This window comes from Arachis ipaensis, chromosome B4 (assembly GCF_059453495.1).
Source record: "Arachis ipaensis isolate K30076 ecotype BB chromosome B4, ASM5945349v1, whole genome shotgun sequence".
Taxonomy (NCBI): Eukaryota; Viridiplantae; Streptophyta; class Magnoliopsida; order Fabales; family Fabaceae; genus Arachis; species Arachis ipaensis.
Window position 1 is genome coordinate 91247515 of NC_142439.1, and position 8086 is coordinate 91255600.

The window sequence follows — 8086 nt, forward strand, 5'->3', positions numbered from 1 at the left end:
CACACAAAGCTCAGTTCACTAAGTGAACTTAGGGTTGCCGTACAAGAAAAATGTGCTTGGAGGCAAGAAATTTCGCTAAGTTAAAATCTGGGCGTTTACAGCATGACCATGCCTCATTCAAAGGGCAATAACTTGAGCTACAGATATCCAATTGATGTGCTTCCAGTTGCGTTAGAAAGATGACATTCAGAGCTTTCCAACGATGTATAATAGTCCATATTTGGCATGAAATTAAGGCACAAGTGAAAGGCATCTTTAAGGACCAAAAACAAGCAAAAATAAACCAAAGTGGCTTTACCAAGGCTCGAAGGGGGAGACACAAGGAAAGCAAGGCAAGAGCAAAATAGTGCTCAGTTCACTTTTCCAACTTAGCTTTATCGGGCTCCCACTCAAGAAAATTCAAGGAAAAGGCTCACAAAACTTCTTCCACCAAGAGTTGAACTTGGGACCTTGAAGACAAAAGCAAGGCGCCACAAGGGGAGCTCAGTTGGTTTTCCCAACTGAGCACTACTTCCCCCCTTTTCCCCACATTTTGACACGGACCAAAGGCACCAAGCAAGCCTTGTGCGCACAATTTTGGCACACAACCAAGGCTGGACGCGCATCAAATGACACGGACAGCACAACTTGAAAGCTAAGTTGGGTTTTCCAACTGAGCTTTCCCCTGGGAGCAACACCCATGGACCAAAATTTGAATAAAAATTCCATTTAAATTCAATTCTTCTCCAAATTGAATCAAGGCCAACCAAACCCATTTCTCCTCAGATCCAAAGCAAGCAAAGCCCACATCATCACTCAAAGGCACAAGAACAAGCTAGAATTAGGATTTTCATTTAATTTGTTTTTCATTTCAATTTCATTTTTTTACTTTGTAAAGCCTATATAAAGGCATCAATTCCATCTCATTAGGGAGCTTGATTAGAAAGGAGGCTAGCTCCAATAGGGAGTTGTGCACTCTTTAGTTTTCATTTTGCTTTCTCTCTAAATTTTCTTTTCTGTTTTGAAATTTTGGATTGAGATTGGAAGGAATTCTGTTTTCATTCTCTATCTGCAACTTCTCTTGTTCTTCTTCTGCAATTTACTCTTCCATTTTCATTTTGCAATTATTCTTGTTGGATCAAGGAAGGATTTGAGATCTAGACTTGTTATCTAGTCTCTTCCACTCCTGAGATTTTCAACCACTTTTAAATTGCTGCAACTTAAGCACTGCTTTTCTGTTTTTAAAATCTTTCAAGCATTTTTACTTTCTGTTGTATTGCTTCCAATTTACATTTCCTGTAATTGCTCTAAGTTCTTATTCACTGCAATTTTACTTCTCTGTTTACATTGCTCCCAGCACCTAGTTCCTTTTATATTTTCTGCACTTTAAATTTCCAGTTGCTTGATCTATTGCTTTCTTTAATTTCCAGCACCCACTCCCCTTTATATTTCATGCAATTTACATTTCTTGTCATTTAAGATTCTTGCAATTTACATTTCTTGCTCTTTAAGCTTCTGTCCAATATTACTTTCTGCACTTTAATTCTTCTTGTCATTTACTTTCTGTTGTTTCAATTGTCACTCAAATCACTCAATGTTAGCTTGACTAAACTAATCACCCACTAAAGTTGCTTGATCCATCAATCCCTGTGGGATCGACCTCACTCTAAGTGAGTTTTACTACTTGATACGACCCGGTACACTTGCCGGTGAGTTTTTGGTATTTTGGGAAATTCGTTTTTCCACAAAAATACCATCAATGACCGAAAGTAGCCATTGACAATGGTGATGTATCACATAAAGCCAGCCATGGAAAGGAGTAAGACTGACTGGATGAAGATAGCAGGAAAGCAGAGGTTCAGAGGAACGAAAGCATCTCCATTCGCTTATCTGAAATTCTCACCAATGAATTATATAAGTATTTCTATCCCTATTTTATTATATTATTTTCGAAAACACCATTATCAATTTATATCTGCCTAACTGAGATTTGCAAGGTGACCATAGCTTGCTTCATACCAACAATCTCCGTGGGATTCGACCCTTACTCACGTAAGGTCTTACTTGGACGACCCAGTGCACTTGCTGGTTAGTTACACGGAGTTGTGAACCATGGTCTTGGCATCATGTTTTTGGCGCCATTTCCAGGGAAAGAAAGAGCAATGAATTTTACATAATTAAAGTGTAATCATGATTCCGCGTACCAAGCTTTTGGCGCCGTTGCCGGGGATTGTTCAAGTTTGGACAACTGACGGTTCATCTTGTTGCTCAGATTAGGTAACTTTCTTTTCGTTCTCTTTTCAAAAATTTTTTCAAAAATATTTCAAAAATTTCTCATCTGTTTTCGAAAAAATAAAAATGTTTTAAAAAAAATTTTATTTTTATTCAAAATTTTTAAGAATGAATTCTAGTGTTTCATGAAGCATGTGAAGCCTAGCTGGCTGTAAAGCCATGTCTAAATTCTTTTGGACTGAGGCTTCCAACCATCAGCTGTTATACGACTGTAGGGTATGTCAGGCATGTCATGTCTGAATTACATGCTGAAGCTTGGCTGGCCATTGGCCATGTCTAGTGTTTTGGACCGGAGCTTTCATTGAAAGCTTGGCTGGCTAGTGAGCCAGGTCTAATTCCTGGACTGAAGCTTTAGACTAGGAATGCAAGATTCCTGGAATTCATATTAAAAATTTTGGAATCCTTATTTTTCTTTTTCATATATATTTCGAAATAAAAATCCAAAAAAATTAGAAAATCATAAAAATAAAAAATATTTTTGTGTTTCTTGTTTGAGTCATGAGTCATGTTATAAGTTTGGTGTCAATTGCATGTGCATCTTACATTTTTCGAAAATTCATGCATTCATGGTGTTCTTCATGATCTTCAAGTTGTTCTTGCTAAGTCTTCTTGCTTGATCTTTTCATTTGCATGTTTTGTGTCTTTTCTTGTTTTTCATATGCATTCTTGAATTCTTAGTGTCTAAGCATTAAAGAATTCTATGTTTGGTGTCTTGCATGTTTCCTTTGCATTAAAAATTTTTCAAAATTGTGTCTATGATGTTCATCTTGACATTCATAGTGTTCTTGGTGTTCATCTTGACATTCATAGCATTCTTGCATGCATCACATGTTTTGATCTAAAAATTTCATGCATTGCATCTCTTTAGTGTTTTTCTCTCTCATCATAAAAATTTCAAAAAATAAAAAAAAAATAATATATCTTTCCCATTTTCTCTCATCAAATTCGAAAATTTGGATTGACTTTTTCAAAAATTTTTAAAATCAAATTGTTTCTCATGAGTCAAATCAAATTTTCAATTTGAAAATCTTATCTTTTTCAAAATCTTTTTCAAAAAATCAAATCTTTTTCAAAATTCTTAGTTATTTTCGAAAATTCCAAAAATATTTTTCAAAAATCTTTTTCTTATCTTTATCACATAATTTTCGAAAATAACATAAACAATTAATATTTTGATTAAAAAATTTCAAGTTTGTTACTTACTTGTTAAGAAAGATTCAAACTTTAAGTTCTAGAATCATATCTTATGATTTCTTGTGAATCAAGTCATTAATTGTGATTTTAAAAATCAAATCTTTTTTTTCAAAAACTAATTTCTATCATATCTTTTCAAAAATATCTTCTTATCTCACCTTTTCCAAAAATTTGATTTCAAAATATCTTTTCTAACTTCCTAACTTCTTATCTTTTCAAAATTTGTTTTAACTAACTAACTAACTTTTTGTTTGTTTCTTATCTTTTTCAAAACTACCTAACTAACTCTCTCTCTCTCTAATTTTCAAAAATATCTTCTTCCTTTTTCAAAAATTTCTTTTTAATTAACTAATTATTTTTATTTTTGATTTCAAAATTTTTCGAAAAATACTAACCTTTTTCAAAAACTATTTTCGAAAATCACTAACTCTTTTTCAAAAATTATTTTCGAAAATTCTCCCTCTCCCATCTTATTCTATTTATTTATTCATCTCATCTCACATCTCTGCCCTCCTCACAGTTGTGTTTCTTCCATTATATTACATTCTTTGTCTCCCCCTCTTCTTCTACTCACACAGGGATCCCTATACTGTGGTATAAAGGATCTATATTATTATTATTATTTTTTTCTGTGCCCTCTTCTTTGTCATATGAGCAGGAGCAAGGACAAGAATATTCTTATTGAAGTAGATCCAGAACCTGAAAGGACTCTGAAGAGAAAATTAAGAGAAGCTAAATTACAACAATCCAGAGATAACCTTTCAGAAATTTTCGAACAGGAAGAGGAGATGGCAGCCGAAAATAATAATAATGTAAGGAAGATGCTTGGTGACTTTACTGCACCTAATTCCAATTTACATGGAAGAAGCATCTCTATTCTTGCCATTGGAGCAAACAACTTTGAGCTGAAACCTCAATTAGTTTCTCTGATGCAGCAGAACTGCAAGTTTCATGGACTTCCATCTGAAGATCCTTTTCAGTTCTTAACTGAATTCTTGCAGATATGTGATACTGTTAAGACTAATGGAGTAGATCCTGAAGTCTACAGGCTCATGCTTTTCCCTTTTGCTGTAAGAGACAGAGCTAGATTATGGTTGGATTCTCAACCCAAAGACAGCCTGAACTCTTGGGATAAGCTGGTCATGGCTTTCTTAGCCAAGTACTTTCCTCCTCAAAAGCTGAGCAAGCTTAGAGCTGATGTTCAAACCTTCAGACAGAAAGAAGGTGAATCCCTCTATGAAGCTTGGGAAAGATACAAACAGTTGACCAAAAAGTGTCCTTCTGACATGCTTTCAGAATGGACCATCCTGGATATATTCTATGATGGTTTACTTGAGTTATCAAAGATGTCATTGGATACCTCTGCAGGTAGATCCATTCACCTAAAGAAAACGCCTGCAGAAGCGCAAGAACTCATTAACATGGTTGCTAATAACCAGTTCATGTACACTTCTGAAAGGAATCCTGTGAATAATGGGACGCCTATGAAAAAGGGAGTTCTTGAAGTTGATACTCTGCATGCCATATTGGCTCAGAACAAAATATTGACTCAGCAAGTCAATATGATCTCTCATAGTCTGAATGGAATGCAAGTTGCATCCAACAGTCCTCAAGAGGCTTCTTATGAAGAAGAAGCTTATAATCCTGAAAACCCTGCAATAGCAGAGGTAAATTATTTAGGTGAACCTTATGGAAACACCTATAACTCATCATGGAGAAATCATCCAAATTTCTCATGGAAGGATCAAAAGCCTCAACAAGGCTTTAATAATGGTGGAAGAAATAGGTTTAGCAATAATAAACCTTTTCCATCATCCACTCAGCAACAGACAGAGAACTCTGAACAAAATACTTCTAATTTGGCAAACTTAGTCTCTGATCTGTCTAAGGCTACTGTAAGTTTCATGAATGAAACAAGATCTTCTATTAGAAATTTGGAAGCACAAGTGGCCTAGCTGAGTAAAAGGATCACTGAAATCCCTCCCAGTACTCTCCCAAGCAATACAGAAGAGAACCCAAAAGGAGAGTGCAAGGCCATTGACATAAGCACCATGGCCGAACCTACAAGGGGAGTGGAGGACGTGAATCCCAAGGAGGAAGACCTCCTGGGACGTCCAGTGATCAATAAGGAGCTTCCCTCTGAGGAACCAAAGGACTCTGAGGCTCATCTAGAGACCATAGAGATTCCATTGAACCTCCTTATGCCCTTCATGAGCTCTGATGAGTATTCCTCTTCTGAAGAGAATGAGAATGTTACTGAAGAGCAAACTGTCAAGTTTCTTGGTGCAATCATGAAGCTGAATGCCAAATTATTTGGCATTGATACTTGGGAAGTTGAACCTCCCTTATTCATCAATGAACTAAGTGATCTGGATTAACTAACATTGCCTCAGAAGAGACAGGATCCTGGAAAGTTCATAATATCCTGTACCATAGGCACCATGATCTTTAAGGCTCTATGTGACCTTGGTTCAAGAATAAACCTCATGCCTCTCTCTGTAATAGAGAAACTGGGAATCTATGGGGTGCAAGCTGCTAAAATCTCATTAGAGATGGCAGACAGTTCAAGAAAACAGGCTTATGGACAAGTAGAGGACGTGTTAGTAAACGTTAAAGGCCTTTACATCCCTACTGATTTCATATTCCTGGATACTGGAAAGGAAGAGGATGAATCCATCATCCTAGGAAGACCTTTCCTGGCCACAGCAAGAGCTGTGATTGATGTTGACAGAGGTGAAATAGTCCTTCAATGGAATGAAGACTCCCTTGTGTTTAAAACTCAAGGATCTCCCTCTGCAACCATGGAGAGGAAGCAGAAAAAGCTTTTCTCAAAGCAGAGTCAACCAGAGCCCCCACAGTCAAACTCTAAGTTTGGTGTTGAACTCCCATATCCAAACTCTAAGTTCGGTTTTGGAGAGTCTCAACAAAGCTCTGCACATCTGTGAGGCTCCATGAGAGCCCACTGTCAAGCTATTGACATTAAAGAAGCGCTTGTTGGGAGGCAACCCAATTTTTATTTATCTAACTATATTTTTCTTAGTTATATATCTTTATAGGTTCATGATCATGTGGAGTCACAAAATAAATAGAAAAATTGAAAACAGAATAAAAAACAGCAGAAGAAAAATCACACCCTGGAGGAGCATCTGTCTGGCGTTCAGCGCCAGAACAGAGCATGGTTCTGGCACTGAACGCCCAAAATGGGCAGCTTCTGGGCGCTGAACGCCAGAATAGGCATGGTTCTGGCGTTCAACGCCAGAAATGGCACACAAATAGGCGTTGAACGCCCAAAATGACCACCAACCTGGCGCTGAACGCCCAGAGTTGTATGCAAAGGCATTTTTACATGCGTAATGGGTGCAGGGATGTAAATCCTTGAACACCTCAGGATCTGTGGACCCCATAGGATCGCCACCTACCTTCACTTACTTCTTCTCACCACTCTCTTTCACACAACCCCATAAACACTCTTCCCCAAAAACCCTTCACCAATCACCTCAATCTCTCTTCCCCATCACCTCTTCACCACTCACATCCATCCACTCTTCCCCATAAACCTACCTCATAAACCCCACCTACCTTCAAAATTCAAAACCAATTTTCCACCCAAACCCACCCATATGGCCGAAACCTTCCCCCCTCCCTTCCCTATATAAAGCCCTCCATTCTTCTTCAAATTCACACAACACAACCCCTCTACACCCTTCTTGGCCGAACCACATCACTTTCTCCCTCTCCTCCATTTCTTCTTCTTCTTCATCTATTCATTCTTTTATTGCTCGAGGGGGAGCAAAATTCTAAGTTTGGTGTGGTAAAAGCATAAGCTTTTTGTTTTTCCATTACCATTGATGGCACCTAAGACCAGAGAATCCTCTAGAAAGGGGAAAGGGAAGATAAAAACTTCCATATCCGAGTCATGGGAGGTGGAAAGGTTCATCTCCAAAGCCCATCAAGACCACTTCTATGATGTTGTGGCCAAGAAGAAGGTGATCCCTGAGGTCCCTTTCAAACTCAAAAGAAATAAGTATCCGGAGATCCGACATGAAATTCAAAGAAGAGGTTGGGAAGTTCTAACAAATCCCATCCAACAAGTCGGCATCCTAATGGTTCAAGAGTTCTATGCTAATGCATGGATCACCAAGAACCATGATCAAAGTAAGAACCCGGATCCAAAGAACTATGTTACAATGGTTCGGGGGAAATACTTAGATTTTAGTCCAGAGAATGTGAGGCTGGCGTTTAACTTGCCCATAATGCAAGGAGATGAACGCCCCTACACTAGAAGGATCAACTTTAATCAAAGGTTGGACCAAGTCCTTATGGACATATGTGTAGAAGGAGCTCAATGGAAGATTGACTCCAAAGGCAAGCCGGTTCAACTAAGAAGATTGGACCTCAAGCCTATAGCTAGAGGATGGTTGGAGCTCATTCAATGCTCAATCATTCCCACTAGCAACCGGTCTGAAGTTACTATAGACCGGGCCATCATGATCCATAGCATCATGATTGGAGAAGAGGTGGAAGTTCATGAGATTATACCTCAAGAACTCTACAAGGTGGCTGACAAGTCCTCCACTATGGCAAGGTTAGCCTTTCCTCACCTCATCTGCCACCTATGCAA

At 38.1% G+C, this 8086-nt stretch overlaps 1 non-coding gene across 1 annotated transcript; it reads right to left on the reverse strand.

Moving 5' to 3' along the window:
• Nucleotides 1–4649: 4649 nt before the first annotated feature.
• Nucleotides 4650–4757, reverse strand: LOC148568342 (small nucleolar RNA R71). Its single transcript, XR_015881840.1, has one exon. It is a non-coding gene; the product is annotated as a small nucleolar RNA R71 (small nucleolar RNA).
• Between the last annotated feature and the right edge of the window lie 3329 nt (nt 4758–8086).